Below are 18253 nucleotides of genomic sequence, written 5' to 3'. Positions count from 1 at the left end.
AGGTTCTCTTGGGGGTGGGGTGGGGTTTCAAGACAGTGCTGCAGCTGTAACTGTATACAGGGAATCTGTTGGTTTTTATGCATAAACATTATTTCCTAGTGATTGCTGTATGTTATAAATAGAAAATAATTGTTTAAAATTGCTATTTATTATAAAATTAAACTAACAAAAAATAGAAAAGTTAAATATAATAACCACCTGTAATATCTGATTACACCTTTCCATATTTCCTATGTAAATATATTCATACCCACTGGTATAGTCACAAATGTGAAACTTTCTTTACAAGCTGTTTTTCAAACAAAAATTTAAACTTTTTATCTCAAAAAACCACATGGTTTCCAGCTGAATTCTTTTATTGTTTCAATAAATGTTGTTGATTAAATTCCATTGATCTTGGATTTCTGTGCACATAAGTTTGTTTGCTTTTTGCTGACATTATCCTTTGTCATTCTTTAATGAATTATAAATAAGCACAAAAATGCTGGTCAAATTGTATTAAATCAATATTACATATATGTATATGTATGTATTTTTGCTTTTTTAGGGCTGCACCCAGTGGCATATGGAAGTTCCCAGTCTAGGGGTCGAGTCAGAGCTACAGCTGCTTGCCTATGCCACCCACAGAAACAGTAGATCCAAGTCGCATCTGCAACCTATACCACAGCTCATCCGGATCCCTGACTCATGGAGCTAGGCCAAGGATCAAACCTCATGGATAGTAGTTGGATTCATTTCCACTGAGCCACAATGGGAACTCCAAAATCAATATTATATTAAATCAATCATAATAGACTTTAACATAAAGATCACCCATGGATAGAAAATTATCACTTCATGAAACAAACATTTATTGAAGATTTACTATGCAACAGACATCTTTCTAGATGTTATGAAAGCAATATCAAATAAAAGATATTAAATTTCCTATCCTTATGGGGTTTATGATCCAGGTTGTTGTCAGGGTTACCTCAAGAAACAGGTGTCATTTGTCAAGAAACAAAGGGGACACTTGAGTCTAATAAATGTGGCTCCAAAAAATGTTGGGTAGGAGTTTCTACTGAGGCACAACAGGATTGTTGGCATCTCTGCAGCCACCAGGACTAAAGTTCAATCCCTGGCTGGGCACAGTGGGTTACAGGATCTGGCAGTGGCATTACTGCAGCTGCAGCATAGGTTGCAATTGTGGCTGGGATCTGATCCTTGGTCTGGGAACTCCATATGCCTGGGGGTGAACAAAAAAAAAAAAAAAAAAAGAAAGAAAAGTTGGGTAGGGTTGGTCAAACATCCTATGATGATGATAAGGAACCATTACCATCACCAGTCTGATAGTGAGGGTAAGTAATATTACCAGAACCTGGCAGAAGAGGCCACAGTTACGAGAGCTGTGGTCTTGATACCAAACCCAAGTTCATTCTGCTCATCACATGACAAGCTAATAAATTCACAGACGAGTTGTTAGGCAAGGAATAATGATTTTAATTGGACTGCTGAGGAGATGGCAGACTAGTGTCTCAAAAACCCATCTCTCAGTCCCGCTTTCTCTGTTCTGTTCCATTGACCTATGTGTCTGTTTTTGTGCCAGTACCATACTGTTTTGATTACTGTAGCTGTGCAATATGGTCTGAAGTTAGGGAACATAATTTCTCCAGTCCTGTTCTTCTTTCTTAAGATTATTTTGGCTATTCAAAGTCTTTTGTGGTTCAAGACAAATTTTAGGATTATTTGTTCGAGTTCCATGAAAAATGTCATGGGTATTTTATCTGTTGATTGCTTTATGTGGTATAGACTTTTTAAAACAACATTAATTCTTCCAATCAACTCTGAATATCTTCCCATGTATTTGCTTCCACTTCAGTGTCCTTCAATGTTTTCAGAGTTAGGTCTTTCACCTCCTTGCTTAAGTTTATGCCTAGATATGTTATTCATTTTGGTGAAAAAATTTTAATATATATTTTATGGCCATACCCATGGCATGGCAAATGGGAATTCCTAGGCCAGAGAGTGAGTCTGAGACACAGTTGCAACCTATGCTGCAGCTGTGGTAAGGCTGGATCCTTTAACTCACTCTGTAGGGCTGGGGATCAAACATCTCACTCCAGAGTGACTCAAGCCACTGCAGTTGAATTTTTTTTTTTAATGGCCACAACTGAAGCTTCCCAAGCTAGGGGTCAAGTTGGAACTACAGCTTCAGGCCTACACCACAGCCATGGCAACACTGGATCTGAGCCACATCCATGAACTACACCACAGCTTACAGCAATGCCAGATCCTTAACCCACTGAATGAGGGTAGGGATTGAACCCACATCATCATAAATACTGTATTGAATTCTTAATCCACTGAGCCACAGTGGGAACTCCCAGTGCAGTTGGATTCTTTTTTTTTTTTTTTTTTTGCCTTTTTGCTATTTCTTGGGCTGCTCCCGCGGTATATGGAGGTTCCCAGGCTAGGGGTCCAATTGGAGCTTTAGCCACTGGCCTACACCAGAGCCACAGCAACACGGGATCTGAGCTGCGCCTGCAACCTACACCACAGCTCATGGCAACACCGGATCGTTAACCCGCTGAGCGAGGGCAGGGACCAAACCCTCAACCTCATGGTTTCTAGTCGGATTCCTTAACCACTGCGCCATGACGGGAACTCCTGGATTCTTAACATGCTGCGCCATGGCAGGATCTCCTTGATGAAATTGTTAATGGGAATTTTTTTTTAAATTTGCTTTCTCTTTCTGATAGTTTATTATCATGTAAATAAAAAACGATAGATTTTTGCACATTCATCTTATATCTTGCAACTTTTCTAAATTCATTTATCCTAGTTTTTTGGTAGAGATTTTAGTGTTTTCTAAATATAGCATTATGTCATGTACAAATAGTGATAGTTTTACTTACTGCTTCCCTTCTAATTTGAATGCCTTTTATTTTTGTTTTTCTTTTCTTTTTGTTTTAATGGCTGCACCTGTGGCATATAGAAGTTCCTAGGCTAGGGGATGAATTGGAGCTGCAGCTGCAGGCCCATGCCACACCATAGAGACACCAGATCCAAGCTACATCTGCAACCTACTCACAGCTTGTGGTAACACCAGACCCTTAACCCACTATCAAGGCCAGAGATTGAACCCGCATTCTCATGAAAACTGTATCAGTTCCTTAACCCACTGAGCCACAATGGGAACACCTTTTTTTTTTTTGGCTGTCTCATTGCATATGGAGTACCTGGGGGCAGGGATTACATCCAAGCCATAGTTGTGACCTATGCTCTAGGTGCAGCAATGCCAGATCCTTAACTGAGCTGAGGATCGAATCTGTGTCCCATTACTCCAGATGCACTTCTGATCCTGTTGTGCCACAGTGGGAGCTCCTATTTCTTTTTCTTGTCTGATTGCTGCAGCTAGGACTTCCACAGAAGTGTCAAGAGTGGGTATTCCTTCTTATTCCTGATTTTAGAGGAAATTTTCAGTTTTTCACCTTTGGTATGTTGCTGTGAGTTAACCATAATATGGACTTTATTATGTTGAGATATGTTCCCTTTATACCAAATTCGTTGAGAGGTTTTTTTTGTTTTGTTTGTTCATTTTTTGTTTTGGTCTTTTTGTCTTTTTAGGGCCATACCCATGGCATATGGAGGTTCCCAGGCTAGGGGTCAAATTGTAGCTGTAGCAGCTGGCCTATGCCACAGCCACAGCATCAGGGGATCCAAGCCATGTCTGCAACCTACACCATAGCTCAACACCGGATCCTTAACTCACTGAGCTAGGCCAGGGATCAAACCTGAATCCTCAAGGATGCTAGTATGTTTCAGCAACCGCTGAGCCATGACGGGAACACCAAGAGAGTTATTTTTTAACCATGAATGAATATTGAATTTCAACAAATGCTGTTTTTCCATCTACTGAGATGATCATGTAATTTTTATCTTTCATTTTGTTAATATAGGGTATCACATTGATTGATTTGCAGATATTAAGCCATTCTTGCATCCCTGGAATATATCCCACTTGATCATGGTATATGATCTTTCTTATGTATTATTGAATTTGATTTGCTAATATTTTTTGAAGGTTTTGCATCTATATTCATCAGTCATACTGGCTTGTAATTTTCTTTTTCGTCTGGTTTTGGTGTCATAGTGATTGTGGCCTTAATAAAATGAGTTTGGGAGTGTTCCCTGCCCCTCAAGTTTTTAGAGTAGTTTGAGAAGGATAGGTGTTAACTGTTCTTTAATGTTTGTTAGAATTCCCCTGTGGAACGATCCAATCTTGGAATTTTGTTTTTTGATATCTGATTCAATTTCTTTTTTTTCCCCAAGCTGCATCTGTGACCTACACTGAAGCTTACAACAATGCTGGATCCTTAACCCAGTGAGCAAGGCGAGGGATCAAAACCACATCCTCAAGAAGACAAGGTCCAACCTTAACATGCTGAGCTACAACAGAAACACCTCTGATTCAATTTTAATATTAGTAATTAGTCTGATAAGATGAACTATTTATTCTGATTCAGTCTTGGAAGGTTGTATGTTTCTAGGACTTTATCTGCTTCTTCTGGGTTGTCTGATTTGTTGGTATATAACAGTTTGTATTATTCTCATGATTTTTTTTTTGTATTTCTGTGATCTTGGTTTAATTTTTTTCTTTTATTTATTTGGGTTCTCTCTCATTTTCTTAATAAGATGTCATAAATCTTATTAACTTTTTAAATCTTAAAAAATACCCAGCTTTTGAATTTATTGATCTTTTCTATTGTTCTTTTTTTTCTTTTCTTTTTTTTTGGAGGGAGGTCTCTGTTTTATTTCTTTATGCTCTGATCTTTATTTATTTTCTTTCTACTGATTTTGGCCTTGGTTTGTTTTTCTTTTTCTAATTCCTTTAGATGGTAGGTTAGATTGTTTGTTTGATATTTTTCTTGTCTCTTGAGGTAGACCTCTATTGCTGTAAACTTCTGTCTTAGAATGGGTTTTGGAAAGTTGCGTTTAATTTTCATTTTTCTCAAGATACTTTCTAATGTGCTCTTTGATTTGTTGTTTTTGTTTTTGTTTTTTAGTAACATATTGTTTAATCCCTATGTGCTTGTGGTTTTTTTCCCCTATTTTTATTCCTGTATTGATTTCTAGTTCCATACCATTGCAGTCAGAAAAGATGCTTGGTAAAATTTCTGTGCTCTTTAGTTTGTTGAGATATGTTTTGTGACCTATCATGTGATCTATTCTGGAGAATATACCATGTGTACTTGAAAATATTGTGTATTCTGCTGTTTTTTGGATGGAATGTCCTGTAGGTATCTATTAATTCCAACTGGTCTAATGTTTCATTTAAGGTCACTGTTTATTTATTTTCTGTCTGGATAATCTGTTCAATGATATAAGTGGGGTGTTAAATTCCCCTATTATTGTATTATTGTCAAGTTCTCTCTTTATGTCTGTTGATATTTGTTTTATATATTTAAGTGTTAGGTGCATACATGTATTAGGTGCATACATGTTTACATATATTATGTCTTCTTCTGTATTGATCCCCTTATCATTAAATAATGTCCTTCTTTGTCTTTTATAATAAACTTTATTTATTTAGGAAGTTCCCAAAGCAATTTTATTTAGATGCATATCATGACTGTATTTCTTGCTCCTTGAGTGTACACTGGTTAGGGTGGAAGGGACGGAGCATGAAGGTGGATAACTCACAAAATCACCACACAAAAGTGATGGACAGAAACTGCAAGCACTGAGATAATCAACCTGGCAAGAGTGGTCAGCTGGGGAGAGTCTGGTCCTTCTCAGGGACAAGACAGCCTACCTGTGGGAGTGACAGAAGGGGCATCAGGGAAGGTCTCAGCAGCAGTAGCCATGGGCACAACCATACAGAGGAGCTGGAAAACCAGAGGTTCCCCTGAGCACATCTGGCAAAGGAGGAGATGGGAGGCAGTGATTTAGGAAATGGATTCCCCATATTCCACCCCAGCAATGTGAAACAAGCAGTCTCTGAGGCTGGGGAGAAGAGGACTGAAAGCTGGCCCTCCAGGTCTGGGGACCATCCCTGCTCCCAGTATAGTAGTCATAGGCCAACACACCCTGGGGAGAGCATCTGGGCCAGTGTTCCCACCCAGGTGCTGAAGCAGAGCCTTGCACATGAGTACATTTCCCCTTTACAAAAGGGTCACCTCAATGGTTCCCTTTATTCCAAAACACAATCATCTCTCCTTCCCCCAGCAGCAAACAGGTAAGATGGAAGGCAGGGGATTGAGGAAACAGTCCTGGGATCTAAAACCTTAACTCTTCATTCCTCATCTCACCCACGAGGTTGCTTTGAACCAGCACTGTTGCCTGGTAACAGCTTTCGGCAGATTTGAAATGCATTTCTTCCTCCCACAATCCAGCAGACAAAACAAGGAGGGAAGCAACCAAAGCATAAAGCAGCAGAAGAAAAATTTAGGAGTCCATTAGATCCTGGAAGGCAGGATCATATACAAGCTGCTGAGGTGTGGAGGACTGGAACTGTCTGAGCAAACTGGCCACAGGCCTGGAGAGTTGGGGCAAAGGGGAGCTTTTATGCAAGAACTGGTGCCATCTTCTGGTGAGATCTGGTGTAGAGGCATTACCCATTCCTTCTCAAATAACAAAGATAAGACCACTGGTCTAGCAAAGTTATTGTGGATATTCAATGAACTGGTGCATGGCCATGTCTACAATGCAGGATGCATACTACCAAATAAATTTTTGTAGATAAATCAGTGGCCAGAGACATTCACTCTATTGCCTTAAATGGTCATCAGTTATTTCTGCGATTAAATAATAATATCCAGCTTTTACTAAGATATAACTTACCTATGCTGCCTATGCCACACCCCGTGCTAAGCACTAGATACATTTCTCATTGACATCCTGCTCTGATTCAGCAGGAATTTTTATCCCCATTATTTTTAAAGAGATGAGCAATGTGAGGACCAGAAGTTAAGTAACTGGTTCAACATGAGGAAACAATAGAAAAGTTAGACTTAATTGATATCTTCAGGACCCTACATCCAAAAAAAGCAGAATACACATTCTTCTCAAATGCTCATGGAACATTCTCAAGAATCGACCACATATTGGGACACAAAGCGAATCTCAATAAATTTAGGAGCATAGAAATTATCTCAAGTATCTTCTCTGACCACAACACCATGAAATTAGAAATCAACCATGGGAAAAGGAAAGAGAAAAAACCTACTGCATGGAGACTAAACAACATGCTACTAAAAAACCAATGGGTCAATGAGGAAATCAAGAAGGAAATTAAAAACTACCTTAAAACAAATGATAATGAAGACACAACCGCTCAAAATCTATGGGATGCTGCGAAAGCAGTGCTCAGAGGGAAATTTATAGCAATACAGGCCTTTCTCAAAAAAGAAGAAAGATCCCAAATTGACAACTTAACCCTCCACCTAAATGAATTAGAAAAAGAAGAACAAAAAAGTCCTAAAGTCAGCAGAAGGAAGGAAATTATAAAGATCAAAGAAGACATCAATAAAATAGAGACTCAAAAAACAATAGAGAAAATTAATAAAACCAAGAGCTGGTTCTTTGAAAAAGTCAACAAAATTGACAACCCCCTGGCCAGACTCACTAAAAAGAGGAGAGAAAGAACCCAAATAACCAAAATTATAAGTGAAAAAGGAGAAATCACAACGGATACAGCAGAAATACAAAAAACCATAAGAGAATACTATGAACAACTATATGGCAACAAGTTTGACAATCTGGAAGAAATGGACAATTTTCTAGAATCTTACAGCCTGCCAAAACTGAATCAAGTAGAAACAGACCAACTGAACAGATCAATCACTAGAAATGAAATTGAAGAGGTCATAAAATCACTCCCTACAAAGAAAAGTCCAGGACCAGATGACTTCACAGGTGAATTTTATCAAACATATAAAGAGGAATTGGTGCCCATCCTCCTTAAACTCTTTCAAAAGGTTGAAGAAGAAGGAATACTCCCAAAGACATTCTATGATGCCACCATCACCCTCATTCCAAAACCAGACAGAGATACCACCAAAAAAGAAAACTATCGCCCAATATCATTGATGAATATGGATGCAAAAATTCTCAACAAAATTTTAGCCAACCGAAGCCAACATATCAAAAAAATTATACACCATGACCAGGTTGGGTTCATCCCAGGTTCACAAGGATGGTTCAACATACGCAAATCAATCAGCATCATACACCACATTAACAAAAAAAAAGTCAAAAATCATATGATCATCTCAATAGACGCAGAAAAAGCATTTGACAAAGTCCAACATCCATTCATGATCAAGACCCTCACCAAAGTGGCTATAGAGGGAACATTCCTGAATATAATCAAAGCCATTTAGGATAAACCCATAGCAAATATAACACTCAATGGGGAAAAACTGAAAGCCTTCTCACTCAAATCTGGAACAAGACAGGGATGCCCACTCTCACCACTGCTCTTCAACATAGTTTTGGAAGTCCTAGCCACAGCAATTAGACAAACAAAAGAAATAAAAGGCATCCATATAGGAAGAGAAGAGATAAAACTGTCACTGTATGCAGATGACATGATACTATACATAGAAAACCCTAAGGACTCAACCCCAAAACTACTTGAACTGATTCATAAATTCAGCAACGTAGCAGGATATAAGATTCACATTCAGAAGTCAGTTGCATTTCTGTATACCAGCAATGAAATATTAGAAAAGGAATACAAAAATATAATACCTTTTAAAATTGCACCTCACAAAATCAAACACCTCGGAATACACCTGACCAAGGAGGTAAAGGACCTATATGCCGAGAACTATAAAACTTTAATCAAAGAAATCAAAGAAGATGTAAAGAAATGGAAAGATATTCCATGTTCCTGGGTTGGGAAAATCAATATTGTAAAAATGGCCATACGACCCAAAGCAATCTACAGATTCAATGCAATCCCTATCAAATTACCCATGACATTTTTCACAGAAGTAGAACAAACAATCCAAACATTTATATGGAACAACAAAACACCCAGAATCGCCAAAGCAATCCTGAGAAACAAAAACCAAGCAGGAGGCATTAACTCTCCCAGACTTCAAGAAATACTACAAAGCCACAGTCATCAAAACAGTGTGGTACTGGGATCAAAACAGACAGACAGACCAATGGAACAGAATAGAGAATCCGGAAATCAACCCTGACACCTATGGTCAATTAATCTTTGACAAGGGAGGCAAGAACATCAAATGGGAAAAAGAAAGTCTATTCAGCAAGCATTGCTGGGAAACCTGGACAGCTGCATGCAAAGCAATGAAACTAGAACACACCCTCACACCATGCACAAAAATAAACTCAAAATGGCTGAAAGACTTAAATATACGACAGGACACCATCAAACTCCTAGAAGAAAACATAGGCAAAACACTCTCTGACATCAACATCATGAATATTTTCTCAGGTCAGTCTCCCAAAGCAATCGAAATTAGAGCAAAAATAAACCCATGGGACCTCATCAAACTGGAAAGCTTTTGCACAGCAAAGGAAACCCAAAGGAAAACAAAAAGTCAACTTACAGAATGGGAGAAAACAGTTTCAAATGATGCAACCGACAAGGGCTTAATCTCTAGAATATATAAACAACTTATACAGCCCAACAGCAAAAAAGCCAATCAATCAATGGAAAAATGGGCAAAAGACTTGAATAGACTGTTCTCCAGAGAAGATATACAGATGGCCAACAAACACATGAAAAAATGCTCAACATCCCTGATTATAAGAGAAATCCAAATCAAAACTACCATGAGATATCACCTCACACCAGTCAGAATGGCCATCATTAATAAATCCACAAATAACAAGTGCTGGAGGGGGTGTGGAGAAAAGGGAACCCTCCTACACTGTTGGTGGGAATGTAAACTGGTACAGCCACTATGGAGAACAGTTTGGAGATACCTTAGAAATCTATACATAGAACTTCCATATGACCCCACAATCCCACTCTTGGGCATCTATCCGGACAAAACTACTTAAAAGAGACACGTGCACCCGCATGTTCATTGCAGCACTATTCACAATAGCCAGGACATGGAAACCAACCAAATGTCCATCGACAGAGGATTGGATTCGGAAGATGTGGTATATATACACAATGGAATACTACTCAGCCATTAAAAAGAATGACATAATGCCATTTGCAGCAACATGGATGGAACTAGAGACTCTCATACTGAGTGAAATGAGCCAGAAAGACAAAGACAAATACCATATGATATCACTTATAACTGGAATCTAATATCCAGCACAAATGAACATCTCCTCAGAAAAGAAAATCATGGACTTGGAAAATGGACTTGTGGCTGCCTGATGGGAGGGGGAGGGAGGGGGAGGGAGTGGGAGGGATCGGGAACTTGGGCTTATCAAACACAACTTAGAATAGATTTACAAGGAGATCCTGCTGAATTGCATTGAGAACTTTGTCTAGATACTCGTGTTGCAACAGAAGAAAGGCTGAGGGAAAAATATAATTGTAATGTATACCTGTAAGGATAACCTGACCCCCTTGCTGTACAGTGGGAAAATAAAAACAAAAAAACAAAAAAACAAAAAAACATGACACTAACATGTGATTAAGCCACAGCTCACGCCTAGACCTGTTTGACTTCAAAGCCCAAGTTCGCCACCACTACATCACACAGGCCTGGTAACATCCTAACCTCATGTCCCACAACGTCAAGTCCAGCCTCTGAAAGGGCCCAGCGGGATCAGCCTTTTAGGCCTATCACTCCAGGCTGGCTAAAGCTCCCAATGACCAGACTAACCTCACATCAGCTCTAAAGGTTAGAAACATTAGAGACTCTTGACCTCCTTCAGGCCCCTTCCCAGGTCCCTTCTGAGAGCTGGACTGTCTGCTGGCACCTGGGATGCGAAGGACCCCCCACAAGCCAGAGAGTAGCATATACGTTCCACTCCTGGCTGAAGGCAGGTTAGGGGCCTCAGCAGAAGACAGGATGCTCTCAACAGCCTAGAAAGGACCCAGTAACACTGGCTTTTCACACTGGCCCCATGAGGCCTGTTCATATCTCCCCAGCTCAGAAGAAAAGCTTGCCAGTCTAAGGTCTCGGCTGCAGCAGGAAAAAGGATTTAGGCATTAGCCACAAGCAAGAAGACAAGCAGTGGACCCCTGCCTTTGGTTTGGAGGTTCTCAGAGCAAGAGCCAGAGTAGACCAGCCAGACCTGGATGAAGAACAGAAAGGCAAGCCCAAATAGACTTCCTTTGGAGGTGATATTGGAGGTCCCACAATGCCAATCAAGATAGGGTGTTCTGATGGTCAGGTATCAAGGAGAACCAAAGGGCATGCAAAGGACTGATGGAGACCCTATAGAACCAAGAGGAAGCTTCCCGGAGGGAGACCAGGTAGGAGAAGGTGTAATGATGCAGAGAGAGTGGGACCAGAAAAGGAGCAGTCCTGGCTGATGAAAACAGGGCAAACTGTTACAGGAGGTACCACCCAAACCACACCAGAAAACGCAGTGTCACAAAGGGGACCAAAGCTGGGGCACCTGCTGGGGGCTCTGTTCTGCCATCAACTATGGTTTTGGGTGGATCTGGTAACTTCTCTGAGCCTTAATTTCCTTGACTGCCTAGTGGGATAATAATCCCTGCTTTGTCACAAGGCTCTTACGAGGACTAGGCAAGATCAGGGACATGAAAGCACTCTGTATATGGCCAGGCAGCAGGATGCATAAGGCCACCCTGCAGCCTGTGGTGTCTTCCCCAACCCTTTCCAGCACAGGCTCCAGGGCAAACACTGGGACTGTTTAAAGATCACCAGGAAGGCCTGTCTACTTCCTGCAGGCTCCACAGCTGGGCTCTGTCTTCCCACCTGCTCTCCCCTGGCCCTGTTCCAGGGGAGAATGGAAAATAAAATCAGTTTAGGAGTTCCCATCATGGTGCAGCAGAAATGAATCCGACTAGGAACCATGAGGTTGCGGGTTCAATCCCTGGCCTCTCTCAGTGGGTTAAGGATCCTGAGTTTCCATGAGCTGTGGTGTAGTTTGCAGTCTTGGCTTGGATCTGGTGTTGCTGTGGCTGTGGCATAGGCCGGACCATATAGTTCTGATTTGACCCCTAGCCTGGGAACCTCCATATGCCATGGGCGCGGCCCTAAAAAGACCAAAATAAATAAATAAATAAATAAATAAATAAATAAAAAAAGAAAAAAAGAAAAGAAAATCAGTTTAAAAGCAAAATATTTATAAATACTGGAGGAAAAACATACAGCAGAGGGCAGCAAGATTTTTCACATCTGACCAGCTTTTGTCCAAAAGGAAGCAGCATAGTTTTCTGCTGCTGCTTTGTTCTCTCAATCTCATTCCAGGAGGTCAAGGGTAAAGATACATGGGTGGGGGTGGGAGGGCCCAAGAGAAAAAAAGTGTGCACTAAGTGTTAGAAAATACATTCCGTAGTCAGATGGGGAATCAGAATAGCAAGAGACCCTTGGTTCAGGTTTGAAAACAACACACATCACCAAAAAGTGTTCCTTTTCTACTGCACTCCACCGCCAGGGTCTCCAGTGTCTCATGTCAGAAAGGCACAATCACTTGTTCCCAGACACCAAGACAGATGCATGTCTTCACTGTGAGGGGCAGGGATGATGGACGCCATGCTGAGGGTAAGTCTACAAAGTCCCTGTTGACCTCCAAACTGTCCCTTCCTGTTGCTCAACTGTCATCTCCAATGGGCTTGCTCATGGCCACCTGGGAATCACTAGTGCCCCAGGCATATCTGCTGCTGCTAACAGGGTTTTTATTTATGAGAACCCAGTGGAACCCCATCCAAAGGTGCCCAAGGAAGATTCCACTCTGGCAGACACAGAATGCCCCTCTCACATGGTGCTACGGGCATTAGGTTTGGAAACACACCACTGCCTCCAAAGTCAACCCTCAAATGTTCAGAATGCAAGCAACACATTGCTACAAGAACAAAGGCACGTGTCTGTGAGACAGAGATCTGGAAGATATTTGCAACATGGTTCACCAGCTTCCATCCACCTTGCCTTTCCAAGTCAGCAAAGCTGGCTATGTCTTATGTAAGACACAGAGCAAAGCACTTCTACACAGCATCCCTTGCAAATGGTATGTAGGAAAGGCTATAACGTCAGGGCTAGAGACGGCGCAATGCAGAAGATAAGAGCAAGTCCCTTGGGCCACCAAAAGGCAGAACACAGGGTAAGGGCAAAACACAACAGCACCAGGATAGTTGCAATCAAATGCGTGGGCTCAAACATTTGCTTTAGCTGTTTCATTGGTCCCCTGAGGAAGACAGTGCTCCCAATAGATGAAATGTTACCAAAGGTATGAAGCACTGAAAAGAGGTATAGTCCCTTCTTGGGCACCCAGAGCACAAAAGTTCCCAGCGTGGGCAGAGAATTCCTGCAGCAAAACAGGTGATGAAGCCTTTTATTCTGGTACCTGAACTTAAGGAAGTTGCCTCAACAACATTGGACAGACTGTCCCGGTCCTCCATGTCCTGTCCGCTCAGCACCTTCTTCAGCTTGTCCATGGCAGGTGTGGTCCACTCCAGCTCATAAACTTTGTTTTAAAGTCTACTTTATCTGATATGAGTATTGCTACTCTTTCTTTCTTTCTTTCTTTCTGTCGGGAGGGAGGGAGGGCGTGGCGGTGAGGAGGGTTTAGGGCTTTCTTTCTTTAAGTTAGGAGGAATGTCCTTACTGTCCTTCCTTCCTTCCTTCCTTCCTCCCTACCTTCCTTCCTTTCTTTCTTCTTTCTTTCTTTCCTTCTTCCTTCCCTCCTTCCTTCCTTCCTTCCTTCCTTCCTTCTTTCTTTCTTTCCTGTTTTTTAGGGCCACATCAATGGCACGTTGGAGGTTCCCAGCATAGGGGTTGAATTGGAGCTATAGCTGCTGGCCACAGCCATAGCCACAGACAGGCCAGATCCGAGCCTCATCTGTGACCTACACCACAGCTCACAGCAGTGCCGGATACTTAAGCCACTAGCAAGGCCAGGGATCGAACCTGTGTCCTCACGGATTCTAGTCAGATTCGTTTCCACTGAGCCAAGACAGTAACTCCACCCCTGATTTCATATCAGTTCTTCTGTATGAGGTATTTTTTTCCATCCCCTCACTTTCAGTCTTTGTGTGTCTTTAGATCTGATGTTAGTCTCTCGTAGGAAACATGTAGATGGATTTTATTTTTTCATCCAACCAACAGCCCTATGTCTTTTGATTGGAGCATTTAGTATTGATCAAGATCTTGAGTTCCTCTGTGTTTTACTTTTTATTTCTGGATTAGACCTTGCAATTTCGTCTCTGAGCATAGCTGGAATTTAAACTCCCCTTATGGGCCTGGAATCAGTAATGGAGATTGTACAGTAAGGCCTTGAGAAGAGTGCATCTTTGTTCACAGGATCACCCCTCAGGAATTGGTGAGAGAGAAATGAAATAGCCACTTTCAGAAGTAAGTTAATCAATTCTTTTTCAAATCTCCTACAGGCAGTACTTTTAGTCACCTCATAGGCCTTAAAAATTCAGAGATCATTCCAGAGACAACAAACCTGAATGGTCTCATAAGCTTCAAATGCCTAATTTGTCAGGCAGAGAATATCTGTTCTGACCAACCACTCATAGATGTTTTGCTATAACCTTCTCTTCTAATAATAACTTCAGGCTTCCTGAATGCTTATTAAATCCACCTAAGTGAAGGAATATGATTTCTTCATCTTAATCTTGACTTCATATTGAATCCATCCTAGCAGGGTTGGGGGGAGAAAGTGTATTTATTTGGCATCCATCCTTCTATGGATAGAAATTTATAAAAGATTCCGGAGCATAATGCCCATCTTGAAGATATTCTTGTATTCAAACCTCATCAGAATGAAAACTTGTGGTGATCTCTATCTATTGAGAGCCCAAATATATTGGATCACTTTTTAAATGCTTTGATTAACTCCATCTAGGAATTGTCCCTCTACATTTTGGTCATTATAGATGAATTTTGTCTTTTCTAGTGTTTCATGCAAAAGGAATCATGTGGTGCATACTCTTGTATGTAGCTTTTTTTTTCACTCGGGATAATGCTTTTGAGATTTATCCAATAGTTGAGTACCAGCAATGTAGAAAAATTCTCACACAGGGTGAAATAACTGCTTATGAGAGCAAAGTATACTCATTATGTCCAATGGACACAGGTCATATCTGAATCTAAAGATATATAGCCATTCAATTTTCATGGGTATCCTCATCGTGGCTCAGTGGTTAACAAATCTGACTAGGAACCATGACGTTGTGGTTTCGATCCCTGGCCTCACTTGGTGAGTTAAAGATCCGGCATTGCCGTGAACTGTGGTGCAGATCGAAGACACAGTTTGGATCTGGTGTTTCTGTGGCTCTGGCATAGGCTGGTGGCTATAGCTCCGATTAGACCACTAGCCTGGGAATCTCCATATGCCACGGGTGCAGCCATAGAAAAGCCAAAAACCAAACAAACATATGATTGTGTCAATAAAGGCAGAAAAGGCATTTGACAAAATTCAACATCCTTTCACAATAAAAACTCTCAACAAATTGTGTAAAAAAGAAACAAACTTCAGTATAGTAAAGGCCAAGCCACAGATAATATCATACTTGATAGTAAAAGATCAAAAGCTCTTTCTAAGATCAGGAACAAGAAAAGGGTGCCCACTATCACCACCTCTATTTAATATAGTACTGGAAGGCCTAACAAGAGAAATTAGGCAAGAAAAAGAAATAAAAGCCATTGAAATCAGAAAGGAAGAAAAATTACCCCTCAACACTTCTATTCAACTTTGTACTGAAGTTTCCATCCAGTCCATAAGGGAGTAAAAAGAAATTAAAGGCATCCTTATTGATAAGAAAGCAGTGCAGCTGTCTATATTCAAACTGACACAATCTTACATGTGGAAAATCTCAAGGAACACACACACACACACACACACACACACACACACACACACACACACACACGCTCATACAATACTACACTAATAAACAAGGTTACAGACAGAGGTCACATGATGCAGGATCAATATCCAAATTCAACTACATTTCAATTTACTTGCAAAGAAAAATCAGAAAGTGAAAATAAGAAAAATAATTCTATTAATAATACTATCTAAAAATACCTAGGAATAAATTTAACCAAAAATGTAAGACTTGTACACTTAAAAATAGAAAATACTATTGAAGAAGTTAAAGCAAAACTAAATAAATATAAAAACTTTCATGTTCATGAATTGAATTAGAATCTCAATATCATCAAGATAGCAATTTTGTCAAATTGATCAACCCCTATCAAAAGCACCAGTAGGATGAAAGAAATCAAAGACGACACAAATAGATGGAAAGATAAGCCATGCTCCTGGATTGGAAGAGTTAATATTATCAAAATGACTATACTACCTAAGGTAATATACAGATTCAATACAATCCCTATCAAATTACCAAGGACATTTTTCACAGAACTCAAACAAAATATTTTAAAGTTTGTTTGGAAGCACAAAAGACCAAGAATAGCCAAAGACATCCTGAAAAAGAAAAATGGAGCTGGAGGAATCCGGCTCCCAGACCTCAGACTATACCACAAAGCAACAATCATCAAAACCGTATATGGTACTGGCACAAAGACAGAAATATAGATCAGTGGAAGGGGATAGAAAGCCCAGAACTCAACCCACACACCTACAGCCAACTAATCTATGACAAAGGAGGCAAGAATATACAATGGAGAAAGGACAGCTTGTTCAATAAGTGGTGCTGGGAAAACCGGACAGCCACATGGAAAAGAATGAAATTAGAACACTCCCTAACACCATACACAAAAATAAACTCAAAATGGATTAGAGACCTAGATATAAGACCAGACACTCTAAAACTCTTAGAGGAAAACATAGGCCAAACACTCTTTGACACAAATGACAGCAACATCTTCTCAGATCCACCTCTTAGAGTCATGACAATAAAAACAAAAATAATCAAATGGGACCTAATCAAACTTAAAAAGTTTCTCCACAGCAAAGGAAACCCTAAAGAAAACAAAAAGACAACCCACAGAATGGGAGAAAATCTTTGCAAGTGAATCAACCGACAAGGCATTAATCTCCAAAATTTATAAACACCTTCTGCAGCTCCATACTAAAAAAACAAACAACCCCATCAAAAAATGGGCAGAAGATCTAAACAGACAGTTCTCCAGAGAAGACATACAGATAGCCAAAAAACACATGAAAAGATGTTCAACATCACTCATCATTAGAGAAATGTAAATCAAAACCACTCTGAGGTACCACCTTACACCAGCCAGAATGGCCATCATCCAAAAGTCTACAAACAATAAGTGCTGAAGAGGGTGTGGAGAAAAAGGAACCCTATGACACGGGTGGTGGGATTGTAAATTGGTGCAACCACTGTGGAAAGCAGTATGGAGATTCCTCAGAAAACTAAAAATAGAACTATCATTTGACCCAGCAATCCCACTCCTGGGCATCTATCCAGAGAAAATCATGACTCGCAAAGACACATGTACTCCAATGTTCATTGCAGCACTATTTAAAATAGCCAAGATATGGAAACAACCTAAATGTCCATCGACAGAGGAGTGGATCAAGAAGATGTGGTACACATACACAATGGAATATTACTCAGCCATTAAACGGAATGAAATACCGGCATTTTTAGCAACATGGGTGGACCTAGAAATTATCATGCTAAGCGAAGTCAGCCATACAATGAGACACCAACATCAAATGCTTTCATTGACATGTGGAATCTGAAAAAAGGACAGACTGAACTTTGCAGAACAGATGCTGACTACAGACACTGAAAAACGTACGGTCTCTGGAGGAGCCAGTTTGTGGGGTGGGGGGATGTGCTTGGGTTGTGGGATGGAAATCCTGTGTAAACGGATTGTTATGATCATTATACAACTACAGATGTGATAAATTTATTTAAGTAATAAAAAAATTAAATTAATAATTTAAAAAAGTACCAGTAGGGTTTTTTTTTTTTTTCGGTAGATATCGACAAGCAAAGAACTTAAGATAGACAGGATAGTTTTATTTTAAAAAAAGGTGAATAACTTACCTCTCTAATTTCCAAACTAACTGTGAAGTCATAGTCATCAAGATCAACTTGGTATTGGCATAAGATTAGACATGTAGATCAAGGGAATACAAATAAATTTTTACATTTATGGTCAAATGATTTTTGGCTAAGGTACCAAGACCA

The 18253-nt window shown here is 40.2% G+C and overlaps 1 pseudogene; it reads right to left on the bottom strand.

Annotated features, from left to right (window-relative positions):
* Window positions 1–13075: 13075 nt before the first annotated feature.
* Window positions 13076–13552, bottom strand: LOC125112349 (vesicle transport protein SFT2B-like; annotated as a pseudogene).
* Between the last annotated feature and the right edge of the window lie 4701 nt (window positions 13553–18253).

This window comes from Phacochoerus africanus, chromosome 12 (assembly GCF_016906955.1).
Source record: "Phacochoerus africanus isolate WHEZ1 chromosome 12, ROS_Pafr_v1, whole genome shotgun sequence".
Taxonomy (NCBI): domain Eukaryota; kingdom Metazoa; phylum Chordata; class Mammalia; order Artiodactyla; family Suidae; genus Phacochoerus; species Phacochoerus africanus.
Note: the sequence above shows the minus strand (reverse complement) of the source record. Positions and strands in the feature narration are given on the sequence as shown.